Raw genomic sequence first — 26,263 nt, 5'->3', positions numbered from 1 at the left:
TCCATAAGTAAACTAAATACAGTTTAGTTTTGTCACATTTTGAAATGTTTTACTCACGGTTTTTCGCAAAAAGTTCTAACTTGAATTCTGCACAGAATATGCAGCAGTTTGAATAAATCAATGCACTTATCTATCGTTTTCCCTCAACTCATCCCACTAAGAGCATTGGTCCACTTTAATTCTTAACAATGCGAACCCCTTCACAAATTCTTCTCGGTATTATTCAAACATATCATGTGCTTGGAGAAGGGTTTTTTGCCTGAAGTCACCACACACAAACCAATGAACTCATGTAACTTCACACTTCTATGATTAAAGAGTATAATTCATTGAACATGTATTTTATACGACTGGCCGGATTCAACAAAACTGCTGCCCTAGCGGAAGTCAACTATCACCTCAGCATAATGCTGTATTCCACCCAGCAAGTTATGGGCATTAATGTTCCACAATCAGGGTTAGAAACTCTTGATATATAAGCAAATCGCCAAATGGCACCTTACCTAGGTCACCACAATGGTATGTCTAGGCTAGGGCTGGGTGATATATTGATGTATCATCCAAAACTGCTTTGAAATCCATACTGTGATATCGGTCTCATAATTTTTGACCTGGCGATATATTGCAAAATGAACCATGGAAAGAAGAGAAGGGAAGTCACAGATATCTTAAGGATGCAAAATGAGTATCTTAAATTGTAAAACAGAAACCTTAATACTAATTGTATACAAAAGAGAGAGAATCAAGCCCTCTCCTATCTACACAGTCCAGCCCAGCCCTAGGTCCCATGTCTCAGTTACACTGAAATCAGTGTTCAAAATTAGCCTGATGCCAGGTGCATTTTGCACCTAGCTATTGGCCAAGTGAAGATGCCTGGGCTCCAGGATGGGGCCTGGCATCTCCACCATCTGGTTTTATTTATTTATTTGCTGCCTTACTATGGCGCAAGTCAGATTTTACTTAGAGCTGACAATATACACAATTCATTTTCAGCTTTGTAATTTTTTTAAAGTGCCTAAAAATTCTGTTAGTGCGTCTGAAACCTAGGTTTAAGGAGCCATATGGCAAATAGCTTTTATATCTCAGTTTCTAACACTGACTGAAATGTAACCAAAATGGCATTATATAAGGTTGTGTCCTGTGCCACTATTCCTGTTCCAAGACTAAGGAAGTCAAAGCATCATATCCATGGCAGAATCAAGATTTTAAAAATCCAAAGTTAGGATCAAGTACATTTCCTAGTTAATAATGCTATATATGGGAGTCCAATATTTATCTTAAATGAAAAAAGGACAGGATAACTTTGGGGCCAAGTTTTTCCTTCTTTGATTCAAGCCAACCGCCTTATAAGATATATTTAAATTACACATTTCAATGAGAAACTGGCATAGCACCCCACAAATCCTTAAAAGACGTTGGAATGTGTAATTACCTAAAATACTGCTTAACACAGGACAATTATGGTCCTGAATGCATTAGCTTGCTGCATTCCACCTCTTCGCGCTAAGATCCAAAATACAAAGTTGAATATGAGATGTTTGACATAGCAGAAAACGAGATGAAAATTATAAATGTTCACTTACATCCCCATAATTGCATCCAGGGAGGATGTTTTATGTTTTATAGCTTGTCTTTGCCTGAAGATAGCGTAAGTGGATATATTTCGCCCCCAAAATCTGTATGCTTAGAAGTAGCGAGATGAGCTTCATGGCTGAGTGCTCATTTCCCCCATCTCCAGAGCTAATACCACCCAGGATTTCATTGCAAGTTCTGGATATCCTCTGGGGTTTTCAGTATGTGAAATTTAATAACTTCATGCAGAATTTGAATTTTCTAGGGAGCCCAAGCTTGTTAATATTTAGCAATTATGGGGAAGATTGCAATTACAAAATATATACTGGGCACCTGCTCTTCCTTTCTAATCTCCAATTTTCACCATCCTACTAACATTACTTTATCCTCACCTTCCTTCCTCTTCAAGTCAATAATCTTTCAAAATAATTTTTAAACACTCAATTTTCATAAACGAATTTGTATGCTTAATGCAGCTTGACTAAAAATCTGAATACAAGTATGTTAAAAATAAACTTGGTAGGTTTTCTAGATGGCTACTGTTTATAAAGATATGTCTTTAAAACAGCCTACCGCAACCTGGTATCTACCAGATTATGATGGACTACAAATCCCATCATCCCAGACTATTGGTCACGCTGGCAGGGCTGATGGGAGCCAGCGCCGGATCTCAAAACAATGGCCACATGCACTTACATGTAGTGTAGTAGCAGATAACAGCAACATATACTTGTTTCTATAGGAGCATATTCAATAACAGACAAGGCATCTGTATTTCAGAGACGTCAGCTGCAAGCCCAAGGTATTTTTGCCATAGCCTTTGCCAGCCCTGTTCTAAGCAGGGCTTGCTTGTCTGAACTAACAAACTACTTGGAAAACACACATACACAAAACCTTATAAAAGCATGCCATTGATTTGTGCGTGCCACAAGCATCGGCTACTAGGAATCTTGGGACAGCGGAGATTCCCAAGCACTCCTTAAATAGATGTGATCACAACCACCATATTCAGTGCTGAAGGGCATCATCAGTCTCGAGGTTTTTAAAAGATGAAAGTATTTGCAATAGAAGGGCTCGGCTTCTAAGACGAAAAACCAATGCGAATTTTCAGGAAATGGGATGACACTCAAATACAGTGGTACCTCGGGTTACATACGCTTCAGGTTACGGACTCCAATAACCCAGAAATATTACCTCGGGTTAAGAACTTTGCTTCAGGATGAGAACAGAAATTGTGGAGCAGTGGCGCAGCGGCAGCAGGAGGCCCCATTAGCTAAAGTGGTGCTTGATGTTAAGAACAGTTTCAGGTTAAGAACAGACCTCCAGAACGAATTAAGTTCTTAACCCGAGGTACCACTGTACCATTAAATATGCATTCTAAAGGCTCGTCATTTCAGTTTCTTCCAATTCAATTGCACATTTATAGCAACTAAAGCTGAGCCCGCCTCAATTCCATTTTTAAAAAAAATAAAGACAGAAGGTAGCATATCATTTTGCTTGCACGTTTAGTATGGGTACAGACATAACGTAGCAGGAATGTCAGCAGGCATAACAAAGAGACACAACTGTGTTAAAATTAGACTGACATCAGCAACCCAAGGCTGAAATCCTATGCACTCAGCTGGGAGTTGAGTCCCACTGAACTCAGTGTGTATTCCCTTACAGGTAGACATTAAAGAACTGCAGTAAGCCAGTTTGGTGGGGCAAAACAACTTATTAACTAATTTAATTATTCACTTGTCATAAATTCTTGCTTAGCTTAAGATGCATTACGACTGACTGAAACATGTGTGCACATCACTCCAATTCAAGCTGAGCATGTGTACTCCTGCCACTGAATAGCACTGTGCTTAAGGCAAGCAGATGTTAAAGCACAATGGCTGTTTCATACAAGCGAGTCATTGCTCATCACAAGGCCTATTATCCATCATACATACATCTAGATGTAGCACCTTAAAGACCAACTAAGTTAGTTCTTGGTATGAGCTTTCGTGTGCATGCACACTTCTTCAGATACACTGAAACAGAAGTTGCCAGATCCTTCTATATAGTGAGAAGGTGGGGAGGGGTATTACTCAGAAGGGTGGTGGGAATGGGAGATTGGCAGATAGCTGAGATGAGCCTGTTGACGACTCTTAATGACTGTAATAGGTCTTACAGGAAAAGGCAAGGGGTGAGAAGGTGAGAAATGGCTTAGTCATGTATAATGAGATAAGAATCCAATGTCTTTGTTCAGACCAGGTCTCTCCATGGTTTTAAGTTTGGTAATGAGTTGCAATTCAGCAGCTTCTCTTTCCAGTCTATTTCTGAAATTCCTTTGTAGTAAAACAGCTACTTTGAGATCTTGTATAGAATGTCCTGTATCTAGATGTCTGATCACTTCCAAATCGACATCATGTTTCTGTCCTCTCACACTAGCTGCATTAGAGTATCCTGTGGTAAATCATAATGAATAGGTTTTCAATGCCTAAACTGATCATTCCTGCTTCCTTCCTGTTAGCACTGGAGAAAAACAAACCATGATCCTCAACTTAAGTGTTATGCTTGAACCAGAGCGAATTATAATTTGTTTCACTCAAAACAAGCCATGATCTGTAGTTAAGTTCTTTTGGCTTAATTCATTGTGGCTTTTTTTTAAAGTGGTGGTAGTGAAATAAACCACTATGCTAAGCCAATAAGAGTTGTCCCCACCCCCCAGCGCTAGTGGGAGGAGTGAAACGAGTGGGGGCGCAGAGAGTGTATGTCCACGTCTTGCTTTTTCTTTTTGCTAGCTTTTTTATTATAAATAAATTTGGAAACAAGATACATAAGATAAAATGGGATCAAGTCATCCCTGGGCTCCTTTGGGAAGAAGGGCAGGATGAAAACCTAATAAATAAAACAATAATCCCCATCAGCTCCGTTTTCTTTTTGTTAATGATCCATTACAATGTTAAAACAAACAGAAGGTGAAATCCAAGTTGTACTCAGAAGTCCATTGATTTAAATGGGTCTACTTGGAGTATAGTCTAGTTGAATATCAAATAGAAACTTTCTCTTTCCAAACATGTTTATAAAAGTTGTTATTTTATGCATCATGGATTAATTTCAAAAAATCATCAGAGTTCCAAAGGGCTTTGGGCCAAATGCTCTGAAATAGCTTGTTAACTTTTAAAAGCTGAATGAAGTTGCACTGTATTAACAGACCAATGCTTTTCCATTTATTTTGTGCTCCAGACGTGGGGATGGGGTCAGGAACTGTATACAAATCAGAACTGTATACAAATTATTATTTTTTGGTAGAATCAACCTTTGCGTGTGTGCGCCCACACCCACCCCTTCCTAGTCTATTTTTGCAACTGCAGGATCAGAACACTTTTTCATCTGTACAGCTGTATGAATTGGCTTTGAACCTTGGAGTGCAGTATTTTCAAATTTTCATGTAGAAGCAGCTTGACTTTGACAGATTTTTTTCCTTACATATTTAAATTTGCTTTAATACACTGTCTATGAACACTGTAATTCGATTCCTGCTTTCAGGCAAAATTGGGGAAATCAAGTTAATTTTCTGTTCAATACATGTTGTGGGAAGACTGAGTTGCAATATTCCATTCTTTATGGAATCATACTCCATAGAAATCAACAAGCAGTTCCAAAGACAGTGGTACCTCGGGATAAGTACTTAATTCATTCCGGAGGTCCGTTCTTAACCTGAAGCTGTTCTTAACCTGAAGCACCACTTTAGCTAATGGGGCCTCCTGCTGCCGCCGTGCCCCCGGAGCACGATTTCTGTTCTCATCCTGAAGCAAAGTTCTTAATCCGAGGTACTATTTCTGGGTTAGTGGAGTCTGTAACCCGAGGTACCACTGTAACTGACTTAAGACATAGCTGTAATGTAGGCCCGTGACACAGCCATTTACTTATGTACAGTGGCTGGAATCCAAAGTTCTATGCATATGCCCAACAGCTTTCATGCATGTACCACGTTCTCCGAATTTCTCATTATAATTGCAGGTCCTTGTGTTTAATTTTAAAGTGTTTTAGGATGTCCTTTGATTTTATGAGAATTGCAAGTGCTGTGGAAGAAGGGGCCTAGGTTCTCCAGAATACAGATATAACCCAGACCCATAGTATTTGGATCTCAGGCCCACCCCTTTTTAAACCGTATGACTGCTTTGTTGCCGTAAGAGCACCATTATTTTTTATGAACATCATCAATGTACATGGTGTTTTACAGCTCCATAAACAAAGAGGTCCTGTGCCATCTAGGCAGAAGTTTCTGCATTATAAATGAAGACTTGCTGATTATCTAAATCAGTAGCCACGAAACTTGCTATTAGGAACAGTACAAATAATAAATGGTTGATTTCGCCCACCTTGGTTTTAGTATTATCAAATCTGAAACACAGAACGGTATGGATCCTTAGAACTGGGGTTAGCATTTTACATGAAGCATTTCCCCATCTTTAATATACTTTTCTGATATATGCAGACACTGGGTATCTTCCAGGAGAACAGTTTATTGTGCACTCATCCTGACTGCTTTTGTACAAAGTTTGCAGAGAAATTAAGGTAAAGGTACCCCTGCCCGTACGGGCCAGTCGTGTCCGACTCTAGGGTTGTGCGCCCATCTCACTTAAGAGGCCAGCGTGACGAAGCTGCAACTGGCGAGCCAGCACCAGTGCCGCACACGGAAACACCGTTTACCTTCCCGCTATAAAGCGGTACCTATTTATCTACTTGCACTTAGGGGTGCTTTCGAACTGCTAGGTGGGCAGGAGCTGGGACCGAAAGATGGGAGCTCACCCCGCCGCGGGGATTCGAACCGCCGACCATGCGATCAGCAAGCCCTAGGCGCTGAGGTTTTACCCACAGCGCCACCCGCGTCCCTGCAGAGAAATTAGACACCAGCTATTTACTGAGCACTTATTCTGACTTTTTTTGCAGGGAGGTTACATGACATTGTGTCAAATGTTATTCCCCACTTCCAGCACACTTCCCCACCACTTTCCTTATCACAACAAGTCCACTTTTTAAGTACTAGGTTTGTTGCTCAAGAGCTCCAAATTAAACTTTTATTGTACAACCAGAACCTGCTGGTATGGGACTGAATCCCAGATGAAAATAGTAAGCCTGTAAGTGCCTCCGATAGCTGTTCTATAACCTGGCCTGCGATTCAATACTTACCTTCTCACCTAGTAAGAGTAATAATGGTCTGGGGTTCAGTACCAAAGTAGCAAGCAACCTGAACCTAAGCTTTCCCTATATTCTCAGGAGTGAGGCCATTTGACCCATGAGGCCATTTCCCAAAACCATGACCACCTGTCCACACCTGATGTCTTATGTGACTGTTAGGTATAAAAGGCAGGTAGGAGTGTGGCCATCAGTGTATAATTGGGAGCCTCAAAATATATTCACCAGCTGAGCCCTGGGTACAGCAGGCAGTCAAGTGATTGACAGAGTGAGTTTCCCAGGAGGAACACTGCAGCACAGCTTATCCCAGCAGAAAGCAGAGCTTCAAAGCAACACTTTTCAGCAGACTGGTGGTAACTTCAAGCCCAAGAAAAATTGGCCACCTAATGACATAGCAATCAGCAGGATGACACACCCCATCCACCATTCAAAATAGCCCACTGTGGCTGGCAGGTAGCGGGATCTAGGAACTGGTTGACTGGTTCAGTTCCACACCCGTACTACAGCTTATGCAATAAGAACCTGAACTATGTGTGCATTTCTCTAGATCATTTTTCTAGCGGCAAAGAGCCAGGAACCCTTTAAGAATTAGAAGCTTGGTCTAAGTACACTCATTATCAGTACTGCATGAATGTGTTCTGGGTCCTCATCTTTTAGCCATAATAGTCAGGACAATGTGCTCTGAGGCAGAGGGAACAAGCCAAGTGCTCAACACCATAGCAGTGAGAAAGGCAATGGTAGGAATGAAGGGCAAGAAGGTTAGGCAAGAAGGGCAGGAAAAGGGCAACTATTGCCAAACTCCCTAAAAATAAAGTCTAGAAAATGTGCAAAGCTGCTTTGGGAGATGTATGTGCCCTCCTGAACCATGAAAAATCAATATGCAGTACAGAGGTGTATGCAAATTTCCCGAGCCAGTTCAACCTATTCTTTCATGTCCAGAGTAGTAACACTGTCTGCCCAAAGACCTACATCATAAAATGTCAAGAGTAAACTCAGTACACAGAGGCACAATTAAACTTTTTATTTGGGAAAAACAGTTATGAAAAAAGAAGGAACAGAAGATTCCCAGATGGTAGAACACTGCCCACAAATCACATTTGTTTGTTAATGTGCTTTTATTAAGCAAACAGCTTGCTGAAGCTGTTACAGAAATCTCTTTAGTACAATGTTATGCAGCCTGCTCCTACTCAGGGTTACCTAGAAGTAACTCACTGTGTTCAGTGACAGGGCGATTTAGGATGCAATCCTACACTTATCTGGGAAAAGGCCCAATTAGCCGACAATCTAATGAACACTTACATTAAGATTTACTTCCAAGAACTCACAGGATCAGGCAGTGTATACTTTGGGATTAGAACAGTTTGTACTAGCACCTTAACTCCCACTTCACATTCCCTCCCCCTCCAAATCAATATTCATTAGTACATCAAATATTACTTGTCTAGTAAGATTTATGCTACAATCCACCTACAATCTAGACTACGTAATCTGTAGCTCAATTCTGAAAACCAAGGCTGGACTAATTTCTAAAAAGGCCTAGCTACAGAAGGCAGAAAGCAACCTATTAAAAACTCTTCCTGACCCTGACTGGTACATTTAACAAATCATAGAGGATATTTTGTCCTTTTTTGCTGCCAAGTGCAATATTAGCAGCATCAAACGAAGCCAGCATTACAGGACTTGACAAAGACACCCCACTTTATACTTTTTTAAAGATCTACTTAAATTTCTTCCCTATATTAATAGTTCAAAATCACACACATACAAGCAGCTGCTATACTGACAAGGGGAGTTTTGTTTTTAACAGCACATGTTGGTATACGCAATCAATGGTATTGTATTGTCACTTTTTAGAAAAGTGCCACCGTTGGTATGCCCCTTTTGTTAAGTTTATTAAAAAGATGTCAGCTGCATCCCTGAACACCACAGTCCTGTTATGTCATTGCAATATTTTGCTCTACCAAAACAAGCCACAGCCTACTTTCCATCTGCAGCAACTTGATCACAGATGCCACAATTCACCCAAGGAGAAGGAGCTACCCTTGCTGGGATTGGGAACAAACATGCACTCAAATGAAGTTAGCCTATTTGCACTGCACTATTTGAATCAGGATTTTTCTGCAACTAACCATACATTAAACACACTAGAGCAGGACTGGAACCAGTTGTCCTTTGTAGCACTAGTCTTTTCATCACATCCAGGTTAGGGCACCATATTTTGTGGTTTTATATTTTGATTTTGTTCTGTGAACCGCCCTGAGACCTCCAGGTGTAGGGCAGTATATAAATTCTAATAATAATAATAATAATAATAATAATAATAATAATAATAATAACTACTGAGGCTCATTTTCTACCACCAAGTTCTTTCTTCTCGATCAGTGCTGTTGCAGTTTAGCAATATCCTTATGGCGATTTATTTCAACGTGGTTTTTAAAAAAGAATTGGGGTGCAAGATACCGCAACAACTTCAGGGATGGGAAAGCAAGCCATTGCCCTTGAAATCTGGTAAAAACAAATTCTTGGGGGTATGCTGTGTTTCCCAACTTCGTTGGGTCTACCAATTCCCGATTGGTCAGGTCAAGCAAGAGACCCCAACCAGAAGCAAAACAGAAGCTTGATCGTTTATTGAGAAGGGTTCAAACCTCCACACCTCGGAGAAGAGAAACAAAGGGCTGACAAGGTTGTTGTTTTTTTAAGTTCCCACAGCGAGCATCCCAACACCAAAGACACTGACACACTAAGGTGCAAGTCGTGCGCTGCAGAGAACCCAAACACAGCAACGAAGAAGACCTTCAGGGCAAAGAAACCATGGGCAGCCACAGTGGGTTGCTGTTTTGTTCTTTTTCTTTTCCCCAGTGCTTTGCCAACCTTTCAGTGGGGTGGGCCAAAGAGATTACCTACCATGAGCCCCGAGAACAAAAGAGGGCAGCAGCAGCAGCAGCACCCGTGGGCCTTGCACCGTGCACCCACCACCAACACGTGGGCCAGGCCCGATCGCTTAAGCCCTGCAGCTGGAGCATGTGAGGGAGAAAAGAGGGGCGGGCGGCGCGGCCACGAGGCCCACCGATGCTGGCGGCGCCCTCTCCTCCTCCCCCCAAAGGAAAACAGGGTGAAGGAGAAGGGCGAACCTCCAATGCCGGTTTCCGAAGAACCGCCGCCGCCTTGGGAGCAAGAGCCTTTTGTCTGCTTCGCCTTCTCCTCAGCCACACCTGAGGAGGCAGCTTAGAAGAAGCAGCAGCAGCAGCAACAAAGAGGCCCAACGGGCGCTTCGTCTCCCCCCCCCCCGCCATTGCGACCCCCCCCACCCGCTTCACCTGAGGGAAAAGGATGAGAAGGGGGTGGCGGGCTGTGTGGAAAAGACCCCCCCCCGGCCAACACAATCCCCTCACACGTTATCCTCGTTTCCTTCCGACGCCCACCAAGCCCCCTTAGCAACAGTGCTGGGGGGTGGGGAGGCAGCGAGGCGGCGGCGGGAAACGGCAAACCAACCCCACCTCATTTTTCTCCACAGGCTGGCGAGGGGCCTGCCCCGCCGCGCTGCGGATCCCACCTACCTACCCCCCCACCCACCCCGCTCCTCTCGCCATGTCGCCGCCGCCGCCGCCTCAGAGCCGGCCGGCCTTTATGGGGGAGGGAACGCGAACCGACGGGGTTTTTATAGCTACCTCAGCTCGAGTGTGCCGTGTGCATCTCCCTCTCTCCGCTCGGTACCAAAAACCGCCGGCGCGCGCGCGGGGTGCCGCCTCCTCCTCCCACTCCGCAGTGCTGCTGCTGCTGCTGCTCCTCCTGCGGGTGAGCTTGGCTTGGGCTTTCAAGCTTTTACTACTTTACTACTACTGCCGCCGCCGCCGCGGCCTCGCGCGCTCTTACGGCCATTCACCAAAGCCTCTTACGCCGGGCGCCGACCTCCCCGCGCCGCGCCGAAACCGGCTTTCTCCTCCTCCTCCTCCTCCTCCTCCTCCTCCTGCGCGCGCTACGCAATTTTCGCCGCCCGATGCGGCGCCGCAGCTTGCCCTACGCGAGCGGCGTAGCGGAGGCAAGGTTGCCGCGGCGCATGCGTGGTGGGGGCCAGCGGCTTCCTGGGCAGAGGGGAAGTGGGCGTGCGTGGGGCGGTGGGGAAATATATATATATATATTTGTTGTAGCTTCTGTCTTTCCTCGCTGCTTTTTTTGCAGGGCTTTTGGTGTGCAAATGAAGGTTGCCCGGCCCTCCTGTGGCTCCCTGGGGAGAAGGCGTCGGGTTTTTGGAAGTTTAAGCCATTGCAGGGTGGAGCAGGAAAAAAGAGTGGGGAAATTGGTCCTTACCCAGGGCGGGAGAGGGAAAAGATTAAGGCCCGGACCAGTGAAGACCCTGCGGCCAAGATCCAGAGTTCCTGCCCTTGGGAATTAAATCACTTCCCATTTCTTCCTTCTCCCCGTCCCCGCATTTCTTTCACTCCCCAAAAAGAGCCATCGACGCTTAAGCACATAGAAAAATTAAATATACTATCTATGCAAGCTCTGCCACTCTGCGAAGAGATTTGAAAAGGTTCACACTTCGGTTTAATGTGGAATAACGTGCGCAACATTGTGCTTCCTTCATAACCCTCCAAGGAAAAGAGGAACGTCCCATTTCATCATCAACAACGTTTTATTATTTATACCCCGCCCATCTGACTGCTCTGCCCCAGCCACTCTGGGTAGCTCCCAACATAAACAAACCAATAAAACATTAAAAGTTAAAAAAAAAACTTTCCTTATACAGCCTTTAGATGTCTTCTAAAAGTTGGCTTGGGGGCCACATAAGCCCATCTTCTCCAACATTTCTCAGGTGAAAATACGAATGTCTTAAGGAAAAGCGGGACGTCTGGGATCAAATCAGAAACCAGATTTAAGAGTTCTTGGGACCCATCCACACCTCGTCTTAATGTGGAATACAATGGTACCTCGGGTTACATATGCTTCAGGTTACATACACTTCAGGTTACACACTCCGCTAACCTAGAAATAGTGCTTCAGGTTAAGAACTTTGCTTCAGGATGAGAACAGAAATCGGGCTCCGGCGGCGCAGCAGCAGCGGGAGGCCCCATTAGCTAAAGTGGTGCTTCAGGTTAAGAACAGTTTCAGGTTAAGTACGGACTTCCGGAACGAATTAAGTACTTAACCCGAGGTACCACTGTAATATGCATCCCTTGTGCTTCCTTTAGTCCCCCACCCTCGTCCCCAGAAACAGCCTCTGTCCCAGACTTTCTCCCTGCTAAATCCAGAGTTCCCCCTAGCTTTGTAGAATCTGAAAACGACATCCACTGTGTTTTAAAAGTGCTCCCACCAGCTTTATCTGTGGTGGTGGGTTCGTTGTTGATGTGGAGTTCAAAAAAAGCAAATGGTGCAAAATGAGGAGAATGGTAACTCCGGATTAGAATCACATCTGAATATAACCTGCTGAGGTGTGGACTGCTAGGGGACAAATTGGTTACATAACATACGGATTTTGTGGGCAAGTCGAGATGGGCCCTTAAGTTTATTAAGGGGTGGGAATGCTCTTTGACACTCTTATGTCACATTCAGAAGAGCACTACCTTTTATATTCCTGTTTAATGTGTGGAGTAATATTACCTCCAGCAGTTCTCTGTGTGCGATTATGTAAATAAAGAGAAATAAAATTAGCAAAATGGGTGAGAATCCTGACTTTATCTGAAAGACTTGAGCAACTTCTGCCCCAATCCCTGTAATTTTGGGGGGTCTGCTCCCACCCTACCCGGTTTTCTCCTGCTCAAAGCGGGCAAGGAAGCGAGACGTTCACTGAGTCTTTAGTGGGCCTAAAATGTTGCTTATAGGTTGCTATTGGCATTAATTTTTAAAAGATCAATTTTGCAAGGCTGGATATCCAGATACTCTGTCAGACTGATTCATGGACTGAGCATTCACAAATGTATGAATCAGTCTGACTGGAAAAAACTATTCATACTCTGAACTATAAAAACACAGAAGCACAGTACGCATAAGATATATATAGGGTGGTATTATGCTTATTCTGACAGTTGACAGCACAGGTGGGCAACCTGCAGCCTGGTGGCCCTGTGTGACCCCCGATATCATTTTATGTAGGCCGCAACGACTCCTGAAGCTGCCCATGTTCTTTCATCCAAAAATCCTTCGTGCATATTTCCTTCTTATTCCCCCTCCTGCTTTGAAAAGAGTTTCCTACTCTCCTTATCCTGTATAGCTTCATGTGGTTTGTGGGGGTGCATCCTGGGGAAAAGAAGTAATTTCCCCATAGTTAGTGGGCTTCTGCCACATGCAGTGCTTTTTAAATGGGGGGTATACAGGGGTATGCATACCCCCAAACATTTTGTGAATCATTTTTAAAAAAATTAGTTTCTTCTCCAGCACGGTGAATCATCAGTTCCTTTGCTACCCCCAATGGCAGCCTCAATTCCTGTCACAGTGGTTTTTTTAGAAAGCACATTTTTAAAGAAAAAAAGCACTGGCCATATGCATGTGTGTATAGCACACTAAAATCAGAAATGCATTAGAATTGTACCACGAGGACAATCGGCTTTGCAATGCAGGATTTTTTTTTTTTGCTCAACGTGTAGTAGCTAGATCAGGCTTCGTCAAACTCTGCCCTCCAGATGTTTTGAGACTAGAGTTCCCATCATCCCTGACCACTGGTCCTGCTAGCTAGGGATCATGGGAGTTGTAGGCCAAAAATACCTGGAGGGCCGAGTTTGAGCGTAAGCGATTCTTTTTTTTAAATGATATTTATTAAAGTTTCAAAAAAGGTTACAAAAATAAGAAAAGAAAAAAAGAAAAGGAAAAATACAGAAAAATAAAAACACTTAAAAACAAATCAATCTTTCCATGTCTTGTCTTTCATTTACAAGTGAGCGTAAGCGATTTTATCCTCAAAATGCTTTGCAAACAAATCACAGTGCGCTCCCGTCCATTCTGCCACCTCCTTCAGGCCAGTATCTGATTGCATTTGACTGGAGTTTCCTCCACTCTTGTTTGAGCCATTGGGCCAGTGACATGTTGGGATAGCCCCATGGTCGCCATGGCAGCCATGAAGTCCTGAAGCACCCAGAGCCAGTACCCTTGGCATGGATGTTGAAGTCCCCCAGAACCAGCAATCTGAGACAACCTCAGGCAGGGAAGCTGCTGGGCAGCAAGGCAGGCAGTAAACAAGCAGAATCTCTAATTTGCCCAATGCCAGGAACACACACTCTAGATCCCCCATTAACTGGACAGAGAGCCTTAAGAGAGAGAGAGAGAGGGAATCTCTATAGCAACTTCATCTCCCTGACCTTCAAGTCTACTCTGATGCTGCACCGAAGGAAAAGGTGGTCACAGCTGGGTGAGACCAACTCCGCCCTGCTCACCACCCACATCTCAGTGATACCAGATCGGTCTTCTCATGCATAATCAGATCATGCATGAAGGAGGTCTTACTGGGAGCCAACCTAGCATTCAGCAATAGCAGTTGCTGATAGGACAACTGCAATTTCCAGGTTGGAGGAGATGCTGGCACATGGCAGTCACAAACTGCCTGTGCTGCATGCCCCTTACCCGTCCGACCCCCATACCTCCTATTGTCCAGAGCCACTGCAATTGTGATCAGCCCTGCTTTCCCCTCTTCCCAGGCATATCTTTTATCCCTCAATTTAAAAAACAACGAAACCCCCAAATTTAAAAACAAATTTAAAAGCAGTTAAAAACAATTTAAAACATACCAGGGCAATAATAACAGCAACAGAACCTTCTAAATAATACCCCAACCCAACAGTCTGTTCAGCTGCCTCAGCTTTTGTAGCTGGAGTCAGTCAGGGCTAGCTGGGGAAAGCCTGCAAGACAGGGAATAGTTCCCCCAGGACTTACAGCAAAGATGACCTCTGGCTTCCTCAGCAGCCTCAGCTTTTGTAGCTGGAGTCAGTCAGGCCCTGCTTTCCCAGGTCAGGTGAAGAACACCTGTAGGAGAGGGAGTGGGTCATCCAGGACTCACAACCAAGATGGTCTCTGGCCTCCTCAGCAGCCTCCAGTTTTGGGTTGGAGTCAGTCAAGGCGCTTCCCTCCCAAGCCAGGTGGAAAAGGTATGCAAGGCAGGGAGCAGGTCCTCCAGGACTCACAGCCAAGATGGCCATAACATGACTCAGAACCACCAAGAACAACAACAAGAGATAAGAACAGGGGAGAAACCCGTCTCCTGTCACAAAGGCTCCATTCCCAGTAGGTCAAAAAAGGAAAACAGGCTCAGCTATGCATATTATTAAAATGCTCTGAGCTTGATTTTGACCACACGTTATTCATTACTTTCATTTTTGAAACACTATTAACCAGTTGAAGGGAAAAACTTTACTGTTCATCATTTGCATGGCACTTTTATCCCTTTACTCGCATTAAATGGTTCCCATGATCACAGATGTTTCGATAGGGTTTATTCAGAAAGACATCTCTTCTGCGTTGTTCTGTTGTACCTCAGAAGTCAAATGGAATCTGTTCCGGAAGTCCATTCGACTTCCAAAACATTTGGAAAACAAGGCGTGGCTTCTAATCAGCTGCAGGAATCTCCTGCATCCAATCAGAAGGCACATTGGACGTTCGGGTTCCAGAGAACGTTCCCAAACTGGAACACTCACTTCCGGGGTTGCGGCATTCGGAAGCCGAAACGTTTGACTCGCAAAGTGTTTGGGATCCAAGATACGACTGTAGTTTCATAGCTTGTTCTCCACCCTCACTCCAGTGTTTTGAGTTACAGGGCAAGACGTAAGGGGGCTCTTAATTAAACCCACAAGCCCTGCCTTCTAGTTTAACCCAAATCAAGCTCGACTCTATAGGCTTCTAAACATAGTAGCTAGAGGGGCTGCCACAAACGGCTAAGAAAGCTAGGCCCCCTCCAGCTCCCTTTAATTCAAGCCGTATTTTCCCACCCATGCCCTGGGATCACATTCCGAGTCAGCTCTTAACCTTGCTGCTGCAAAGAGCAATATAACGGTAGCGATAATAATACTTCTTAATCTTCAGGAATGTGAAGATAAGGAACGATGAAAGTGTGCTTGGTGTTAGCAAACCCTTGCCTAAGAGACCTTGAGGATGCGACTAGATCTCGCTGACTAAAGGAGCGTAAGCAGTTGTATCTTGCCTATATGGCTAGATTTAGTACACATAGTTTAAAAACATGCAAGATATGGGTCGTCGTTGTCCCCCTCCACTATCTGTTGGGGTAACTGTATACGGCAGGTGCTATATAGGCTTTTCTTTGAATAATAAGCCTTTGCCGGGTAGTAATCTCATGCAACTGCCGTATGAAAGATAAGAAAGAGGAGAAAAACACTCTACCTATCCATTCTGAAGGAAATCAGCCCTGAGTGCTCACTGGAAGGACAGATCCTGAAGCTGAGACTCCAATACTTTGGCCACCTCAAGAGAAGAGAAGACTACCTGGAAAAGACCCTGATGTTGGGAAAGATGGAGGGCACAAGGAGAAGGGGACGACAGAGGACGAGATGGTTGGATAGTGTTCTTGAAGCTACCAGCATGAGTTTGACCAAACTGTGGGAGGCAGTGGAAGACAGGAGTGCCTGGCGTGCTCTGGTCCATGGGGTCACGAAGAGTCGGACACGACTAAACGACTAAACAACAACAACAAAAAAAAAACAGGTGGCAAAACGTCTTTCAAGCAGGATACTAATATACTTTGTTTTTCCGCATGGTTGGTGCTCCTATCTGGAAGAAGCATCATATAGGATCACTGACTGATTTGAGCAGCAGCTGGCGGTTGTGTGCAGAGGTGGGCTGCACCGATAAGGCTTCTCGGAGTGATCTGTTCTGCCAAGATGGATGGCTTGCTGAGTCTATGTATACTCTTCTAGCGGTGTGGTAAGACTGCAAGCCCAAGAGGCAAAGTGGTTTAGACCACAGCACCACCCGCTTCAAATAGGTACCGTTGCGGTGGGAAGGTAAACGGCGTTTCCATGCACGCTCCGGTTTCCGTCACGGTGTCCCGTTGCGCCAGAAGTGGTTTAGTCATGCTGGCCACATGACCCGGAAAAGCTGTCTGTGGACAAACGCTGGCTCCCTTGGTCTGAAAGCGAGATGAGTGCTGCAACCCCATAGTTGTCTTTGACTGGACTTAACTGTCCAGGGGTCCTTTACCTTTTTTACCTTAAGATTATGAGTAAAGGTAAAGGGACCCCTGACCATTAGGTCCAGTCGTGGCCAACTTTGGGGTTGCGGCGCTCATCTCGCTTTATTGGCCGAGGAAGCCGGCGTACAGCTTCCGGGTCATGTGGCCAGCATGACTAAGCTGCTTCTGGCCTACCAGAGCAGCACACGGAAACGCCGTTTACCTTCCCGCTGGAGTGGTACCAATTTATCTACTTGCACTTTGACATGCTTTCGAACTGCTAGGTTGGTAGGAGCAGGGACTGAGCAACGGGAGCTCACCCTGTTGCGGGGATTCGAACCGCCGACCTTATGATCGGCAAGTCCTAGGCTCTGTGGTTTAACCCACAGCGCCACAGGCGTCCCTAAAGATTATGAGTAGGTTGCTGCCAATGGCAGGTGCTGGCAGCTCTTGTCTTTCACCTCCTCCTTGTGCTCCGATGTTGTACGATTTTTCATCACCTCCGGGCCAGAGTGAGAGAGGCAGGTGAACAAACAGGTTGCAATGTTGTTGTTGTTATTTATTAAATTGGTATACAGTCCTATGCCTACAGGTCAACGCAAAATCAAAATATAAAAACACAAAATACATAATAAAAACAAAAGCAACACAATAACACCCCCCAATACATTTTTAAAGGGCATTGGATGTCAGTCAGACAGGAACGTTTTTGCCTGGTGCCTAAAGGTGTATAATGAGAGCATTCCACAGACAGGGAGCCACTGCAGAAAAGGCCCGTTCATCATGTTGAAAATGAGTAGGTGCCAAACTCTGGACATTCTCATGTGAGGAGGGTGGAGAGAGAAAGCCTAATTTCCATTGGGCATAGAAAGAGGCAGCTGAGCAACACTCTCTATTTCTCCAGCTTTCTTTTTCTCAGGTTCTCAGAACCATCCGTGGTGCTTTGAAGAACCGCTTGGACTCCCTCTGCTCTGGCCACCTGCAGTTATATATTTACTTAGAAGACTTTAAAAGCGCTTGATCAAAGAATTCTCCAGGCTGGTGTATGAACAAAACCAAAAATAAAATGGCAGCTAAAAGTCGCAAATCAATTGTGAAAACACCAAAATACATTGAAACCATAAAGATAAAATAAAACCTTTTGAAACAAACATTGGTAAGTAATTCATATTTCTGGGTATAAATGAAAGTGCCTGAACAAATGTGTCCAGCAGGTGTCTAAAAGGATATTGTGAGGGTGCGGCTCCAAATATCTGAAAGACCATCAGCATTCCTACAACCTTCTTGGAAGCTAATATTGCAGAGCACTCGGTAGTTCCAGGACTTTCCTTGTGGCAGGTCCTAAACTGGAGAACTCCTTATTCACAAAGGTGTATCTAGCACAGGGCAGGGGTGTGGAACCTTTTTGGTCTCTTGGGACAGATCCTTACCTGAACCCCACACTGTTGACCAACTTCATCACGGTGACAGATGATTGGCAGATGTTTGACCCACCTACCTGTCAAAAGTCCAGAGGTTCCCAGGCACCTGGAATGTGATGTTAGTTGTGGGGTAGCTGGTCGTGGCTTAGGGGAAATGCCTTTGTGGCCCAAATTGGGACCTGTGCCAAGCCAAATCTGGCCCACTGATTGGATGCTCCCCACCCCCAGGGTGGGGCCTATCGTCTATTGTCATTCTTCTACAGCTTCTGCCATATAGTGCCGAGGAACCTTCCTACTGTGGCCTTTGACAGTTGAGGTTACCAGATTGTTTTCAATGAATCCGGGGACACTTCAGTTTCAATGGCTTTTGTATGGGGACTGATTTGTAAATCCGGGGACTGTCCCTGGGAAAAGGGGACGTCTGGTAACCTTAAGTTAAAATATTTTGTTTCCTGGGACCCAACCTCTTTTTCTGCATTTATAGCAGTGTTTTTTTCTGGGAGGGAGCAGGGGTACGCATACCCCTAAACCTTTTGTGAATCTTTGTACTTTTGTCCATATACTGTATTTCTTTTCTCCGATTTGAACTATAAAATGGTTTTCTTGAGTCAAAATGAGAGTACCCCCAAACATTTTTTAAAGAAAAAAAGCACTGGTTCATAGTGTTCTGTTTGGAATATTTTTACGTGTGTGTGTTTAAATCACTGCATAGGAGAACTTCGGTTGCTGAACGCAATCCATTCCGGAAGACCGTCCAACTTCTGAAACGTTCGACAACTGAGGCATGGTTGAAAACGGAAGCATTTGCTTCTGGGTTGTCGGCGTTCATGTTTAGCTTCCGAAGTGTTCAGCTTCCGAAGTGTTTGACAACCAAGGTTCCAGTGTAACCGTTTTTTCATCTGTTTTTATAACTGGATATTATATTGTTGAAACGTGCCTCAGGACCTTCTGCTGAAGTGTGAGTAAGGAATCATATAAATAAAAGAATAAAGGATTGACTCATAAAGGCGGAACAGACGTTATGTGGCATTGTGTAAGTTCACGCTCTATACTTCGAAGCAGCCCAAAGTGGCATGTATGGAGGTAAGGCACTCTTTATGTAAGCTTCGCATCATAGGGACTTCAAACGGCTTTTGCTTTCCACACTGGGAGGGTATCCTGACCAATATACACCTACCAACCCTGCAAACTGTCCAGTACATGTTGGTTACTCACTACCCTTCTCCTGCAATAGGCCTCAGCCTCCAGAGGGCTGTGGCTGCAGTATTAGTTCTCCCATTTAGTATCCAAGATCAGATTAAGGGGTTAGGCAAGTTACACCCATCCAGAGCCAAACAGGATCGGAGCTGGGCTCTCTGTTCTAGATGTACACAAAAGGCGCAAGATAAGTATAAACCATGCTCACATCCAACACATAATTTTCAGCACCTGGGCACAGTGGTGTGTGGAGCATCGGGTTCCCTCCACCCACTTCCTTTGCGGCATCAAAAACTGTGTCCCAGTTAGCAATGTCCTCAAAAGTGTGATCATAGTTTGCAGGGGCGTCTTACCCATAGAGGCTAGTGGCGCAGGGCACCAGGGCGCCAAGTTCTGTACAATGAAGGTGCCAGGCGTACCTCCCTGGGGAGAGCACTCCACAAACGGGGAGCCACCGCAGAGAAGGCCCTGTTCTCGTGCACTGCAGAAGCATCAAATTGGCTCCGCCGCTGTTCTTGCACTGTGCTGAGCTGTCTGCCGCCTCGCCCTCCCTCCTTAACCGGCAATAATGTGTGGGGTTGGAAAGCCAGGTATGCAGCGCTGTCCTTTCCACGTTGTCCTCAAAGTCGACTTTACCACGGCCATGACTCTTATGCCTAATTTACCTCATTGCGTTACGGGGTTGCTTCTTGCAGCAAGTCAGAAGGATTCCCTCACTGGGAGATCAAATGGTATTCTGAGCTGCCTCTGGGTCAAACCAGGCATGGCTGAGGAAGCCATGTTTGTTGACCCACTGGCCTCTCCTATCCATGCATGAAGCAGAGAGCTGGGGGTTGGATTTTAACAAGAGGCGTGCTATTGAGGGCGGCCGAACTGTCCCACACATCGTTCAACATCCTAGATATCTTCCTCCCAGCTTTGTTTACTCCACGGGAGAGAAAATGGAGCTTGCTACCACCAGTCCATGTGGGGCTTTGCCTCTCAGCTTCCTTCCGACTTAGTCTCTGTTTTGCCCTTGTAGAACTCAGTGGGGGAAAGGATGGGGACGAAACTGGAATCAGATGGCTCTCCCTGTCACTGTTGTCTTTGTCGATGGAGTTTTCTTGGCAGGGATACTGGAGTGGCTTGCCGGTTCCTCCTCCAGGTGGATCACGCTTGGTCAAAACTCTCCACTATGATCTGTCCATCTTGGGTGGCCCTGCACGACATAGTTCATAGCTTCTCTGAGTTATTCAAGCCCCTTCGCCACGGCAAGGCAGTGATCCATGAAGGGGACAGCAGCCACGAAATTAAAAGACGCCTGCTTCTTGGGAGAGAAGCAATGACAAACCTAGACAGCATCTTAAAAAGCAGAGACCTCACCTTGCCAACAAAGGTCCGTATAGTAAAAGCTATGGTTTTCCCAGTAGTGATGTATGGAAGTGAGAGCATAAAGAAGGCTGATCGCCAAAGAATTTATGCTTTTGAATTATGGTGCTGGAGGAGACTCTTGAGAGTCCCATGGACTGCAAGAAGATCAAACCTCTCCATTCTGAAAGAAATCAGCCCTGAGTGCTCACTGGAAGGACAGATCCTGAAGCTGAGGCTCCAATACTTTGGCCACCTCATGAGAAGAGAAGACTCCATGGAAAAGACCCTGATGTTGGGAAAGTTGGAGGGCACAAGGAGAAGGGAACGACAGAGGACGAGATGGTTGGACAGTGTTCTCGAAGCTACCAGCATGAGTTTGACTAAACTGTGGGAGGCAGTGGAAGACAGGAGTGCCTGGCGTGCTCTGGTCCATGGGGTCACGAAGAGTCGGACATGACTAAATGACTAAAGAACAACCCTGTCACTGGCTTCCTTCCTTGGGGTTTCTTGCCTTCCACCCCAAGAGTCCCAGTGGGAATCCTCTACTGGCTTTGACCCACACCACACTTTTGATGCTGAAATCTGAGCCTTGCTCCACTTTATTTACGAGGGAGGCAGAGACACGATTCTACAAGCTTGGCTACTACCGCTGCCACCTCTTGCGTGGCCCTTTCTATTTTAAAACAGCTATTGCTTCAAATCATGAGGAGAGCTTCCTTTCAGCATCACACACACCCCACATCCCCAGGAGCATTTTAGCTTCAAGTTCACCCTGAGAGTCACATGCTTCTTTTCAAAGTCTTTTGTAGTCCAGGCTGAAGTCAAATGGGTGACCTAGAAAACTTTCCCAAGTTTGTACTTTATACAAAAGCATAAAGGTTTCTTTAAAACACACACACACACACACACACACACACACACACACACACACACACTTTTAACAACCCAAGACAGCTGGAATCTCGGGGAAAGGTGTATTTTAAAAAGCACAACAACACAGCTTGAATTGAAATAACAATACCCTTTTGTCGGCAAACCAATAGACTTTTATTTCTACAGTCTTACCGGCTTTAGGGGATTTTACAGGTCAAGTGCACAAAATAAATATGGAAAAGAACCTGGTCCATTTCCCTTGGTTACAGCTAATCATACTCCAGAAGGGACAAGTCTTAGGCTGTGCATATATTTAGTTACACATTTCTGCCAATCCTTGGGAGAGAGGATATAAAACACATATAAATGGGTGTTGGTGGAAGACAACGGAATACCTGCACAGCTAGATCTTATTGTTATCGTGAACATTTCATTTTACTTTAATTATTACTATTTTATTTCTTTGTTCTCTGTTGTGACTCAGGTTCAAAACGATAAAGATTTACTGTAGGAGGGAGAGGGAATTTCAGCAGGTGCAAATTCTTGCGCCAAACTAACCTCGCTGAAATTGTTTTCTGTGCCACCGTTTTTGTAAAATAATGATTATTTTCATCAGTCGCTCATTTGCAACATAATGCATTTTGAAAGAGGGGGAAAAGGAGAGAAAACAAAAAATTATATGTCAAAAGTAACATCTTATTATGTCATTTTATAAGAATGCAAACAAATTATATGGAAATCTATTCTTTAGGTATTTATCATTCCATGCTATGATAAAAACCATCTCTCTATAAATCTGTAAACTTGCTGATTCTGTTCTCTTTTATATTATGTGTGCTTCACTAATACAGTACCACAATGTTCCATTTTTTTAAAACCAGTCTAGAATGAATAATGCTTTGGTTTTCTTCCATGATTTTGCAATTACTGTTTTTGCTGTTCACAAATATATAATAGTTTCCGAATCAGTTTCAAGCGCTATATCCTTTAATCGTCTAGCAGCAGTACTTGAGGATCATTTGACAAAAAAAAGTAAAGGTACAGTACAGAAGTCCCGCCCTCTTTTCCACCTGGACAGCTTTCTCGTCAGTAATACTGCTGAATACCTTTTTTCCAAAATGAGGCAAGAAATGAAAATAAAAATATGACTGGATTTTCAGCAGAATATGTGCTCATTTTATGGCAGCTGGTTCAAGGTCAAAGTTCTCCAGGTTATTAAGGAACTCATGTGAAATTAGGAAGAATATTTGGCAGCCAAAATTAGGACCATCCATCCCAAACAAGGGCCACCCAATGGTGATATTCTGGAATAAGACATAATCCCGGGACCTACCTGCAGATACTGACATCGCATAGAATGATTTTTCATCCCAAACAAAAGACAAGAGCTCTTAGCATATTCTAGTGCAAATGCATACACTTTACATGTAAATTGGCACACTCATTTCACTACTCAAGTAAAACAAAACCTCGTATGAACTCCAAAACAATAAGAATTTGGCTCCATCTTTCTATAATATATAGAAATATATAATAATAAAACGGAAGACATTTTTGAAATGTTTTAGGACTAGAATTTCAGCTCTAAGCAGTAACAGATACAAAATTACACCAACTCCATAATGAATTATTAGGTTACATATCCAACTGAGATAAGACAGATTGAAATCAGTGGACAAATTAGTCATGCCCTTTTATTTTAATGGGTCTACTCAGAGTATGGCTTAGTTGGATACAACCCAAATATATGAAAACCTTATTCCTAAGGTTGTGATGTAATGAGGGTTTCCCCCCTAGCATACTGTTAAACTGTGCCTTGAAACCAAACCAGGGTCAATTTCAGTGCTGGGCTAGTCTACTGAAAAAACAACAGTGTTTTTCTTTAAAACAAGAATCTAATCTCCATACTCCCTCTTCTCAAATACGAGGCTGCAGTGACGCCTTTGCATTTTGAGAACATGCCTTCAAATTATCGATACCGTACATGGGTTGGGTGTAACCTTGGGAATCTTACACGTTGGTTCTTGCAACCTTTTTAATAATTAGCTTGATTACAGTCTTTTCATTCTAATGAGATCATTTACCTTCTCCTGAGCAATAGATGTGTCGAGAACTGGTTTTCACAAAGGACCTGGAGCCAGAAATTGCCTCACTCATGTGTAGGTTAGCCACTTTTATTTTCCCAGGCTGGGCTTTCCGTACCTCTGACAGGCATGTGCGAGAGGCAGAAATTCTTCAGCTGCTAAATTCCTGCCTGCACTCAGGTAGTAGACAGGAGCCGTCCCGGAGAAAGGGATAAAAAGGAAGACGTCATCTTTGCTTGTTGAGAAAGTGCGTTGCAAAGGATCATGGGGAAATCAATGCAGTGGTGGCACCAGTAAAAATATTTGGGGGGAAGAGACAGAAGGGGGGGGAAGCACATTTCTGGAGGTGGGCCAAACATATTACATCAGGGATGTCCTCTCTAACTAGTCTTGGGACTCTCCCAGTGCCAGATTTAAAGGTAAAGGTAAAGGAACCCCTGACCATTAGGTCCAGTCGTGGCCGACTCTGGGGTTACGGCGCTCATCTCGCTTTACTGGCCAAGGGAGCCGGCGTACAGCTTCCAGGTCTTGTGGCCAGCATGACTAAGCCGCCTCTGGTGAACCAGAGCAGCACACAGAAACGCTGTTTACCTTCCCTCTGGAGCAGGACCTATTTATCTACTTGCACTTTGATGTGCTTTTGAACTGCTAGGTGGGCAAGAGCTGGGACCGAGCAATGGGAGCTCACCCCGTTGTGGGGATTCGAACCGCCAAGCTTCTGATCAGCAAGTCCTAGGCTCTGTGGTTTAACCTACAGCGCCACCCACGTCCCAGATTTACGTATAAGCTAAACAAGCTATAGCTTAGGGCCCCGCTCTCTTGAGGACCCCTCAAAAAATTAAAGGGAAAAAAACCTGGATGTACATTTCCAAAATATAAGATAAAAACCAAATAAAATAAAACTTACACACAGCAACCGTGTTTTGTGTTGTGTAGGCTCCCATGATGTAAGGCCTGCTAGCCTGCTCCCTAAAATATCACTGGTTTGCTCATTTCTATATATAGGGTGCCTACATTCTGCATATTTTGTTACGTTCAAATGGCTTTAGATACCTTTTAGATCCATAAATTACCATATAGAATATATTCAACACAAAAAACAGGGACAATTCGTTGTTGACAAAGGACAGCTGAACATATAAAGGGCCCCATTACCTTCAGTAGCTTAGGGCCTCATCTGACCTAAATCTGGCCCTTGACTCTCCCTAAGCCACATCCTTTACCGGTTACCCTCCTTGAGTGTTTTGATCTAGGTGGAACACCTCCTTGAACTCTGATAACACCTCTTGCTTGTTTGAATAATGAGTAGAGAAGGGTAGGGGTGTAGAAACTACCCTACTGAATAAAGTTAAAATTTACATTCATTGCTCCACCCACTCTTGTGTCTGGCCACAGCCACCACTGCCATGCCCCCCAACCAAGAGGTTGCCCAGAGAGCTCCCTGGTGTTGGATATTTGAAAGAAAAACGAACAATATACAGTGGTTCCTTGGTTCTCAAACTTATTCCTTTCCCGGACGTCCATTCCAAAACCAAAGCGTTCCAAAACCAAGGTGTACTTTCCCATAGGAAGTAATGCAAAATGGATTAATCCGTTCCAGACTTTTGAAAACAGCCCTTAAAACAGCAATTTAACATGGATTTTACTATCAACGAGGCCACTGGTCCATAAAATGAAAGCAATAATCAATGTAATGTACTATAAAATAAATAAGACAGTATTGTAGTTGATAAAAATTAAAATTTTCTGCGCTGATGGTAGTCATTGCTTGGATGGGGGGGCTTTTATCCATTTCCACAGTCACACAATCAATCAATCAATCAGTAGCTCAACTGGGTTCCACACAGTCACAACAACAAATTAACCGAAAAACATCTTTTTTAAAAATCGCAAAAATAAATAGCAAAAACAAAAGCGCCAAACTTAATCCGTTCCGGAAGTCCGTTTGACTTTCGAAATGTTCGAAATCCAAGGCGCGGCTTCTGATTGGTGCAGGCGCCCCGGAAACAATAGCCGACAACCGCATCGGACGTTTGGCTTCCGAAAAGCGTTCGAAGACCGGAACACTTACTTCTGGATTTTTGGTGTTTGGGAACCAAGGCGTTTGAGAACCAAGGTACCACTATAGTTCACATCAACACTCCCATCTTAAATATGCTTCTGTCCTGTTTGTCTTGATGGAGTTAACTCTCAAGTAAGCACGCTTAGGACTTCAGCCTTATTTTAATTTCCAATTTGTGATTCAGTTGTAATTTCCCGGTGCTGACAGAGTCCTCCCCTCACCCTGCTCCCATTTACCATAACTAAAGGTCTGTATAGTTAAAGCTATGGTTTTCCCAGTAGTGATGTATGGAAGTGAGAGCTGGACCATAAAGATTGCCAAAGAATTGATGCTTTTGAATTGTGGTGCTGGAGGAGACTCTTGAGAGGAACTGCAAGAAGATCAAACCTCTCCATTCTTAAGGAAATCAGCCCTGAGTGCTCACTGG

The 26,263-nt window shown here is 44.3% G+C and overlaps 1 protein-coding gene and 1 long non-coding RNA gene across 5 annotated transcripts in view; one reads left to right on the top strand and one right to left on the bottom strand.

The window, feature by feature from the left end:
• Positions 1-14,740, bottom strand: part of SLC39A10 (solute carrier family 39 member 10) — a 57,776-nt gene extending 43,036 nt beyond the window's left edge. For 2 of the 4 annotated variants that reach the window (XM_081213029.1, XM_081213032.1), the window contains exon 1: positions 10,413-10,549. The gene's annotated coding sequence lies outside the window, so the exon portion shown is untranslated. Of the gene's footprint in view, positions 1-57; positions 648-10,412; positions 10,550-14,604 lie in introns of those variants that run through there. The other 2 variants (XM_081213030.1, XM_081213031.1) reach the window with 2 other exon arrangements.
• Positions 10,472-22,849, top strand: LOC308582068. The gene is made up of 3 exons (XR_014005468.1): positions 10,472-10,539; positions 17,754-18,005; positions 18,983-22,849. It is a non-coding gene; the product is annotated as an uncharacterized lncRNA (long non-coding RNA).
• Positions 22,850-26,263: the final 3,414 nt, after the last annotated feature.

The sequence above is a fragment of the Podarcis bocagei genome, assembly GCF_964188305.1.
Source record: "Podarcis bocagei genome assembly, chromosome: 1".
Lineage (NCBI taxonomy): Eukaryota > Metazoa > Chordata > Lepidosauria > Squamata > Lacertidae > Podarcis > Podarcis bocagei.
Note: the sequence above shows the minus strand (reverse complement) of the source record. Positions and strands in the feature narration are given on the sequence as shown.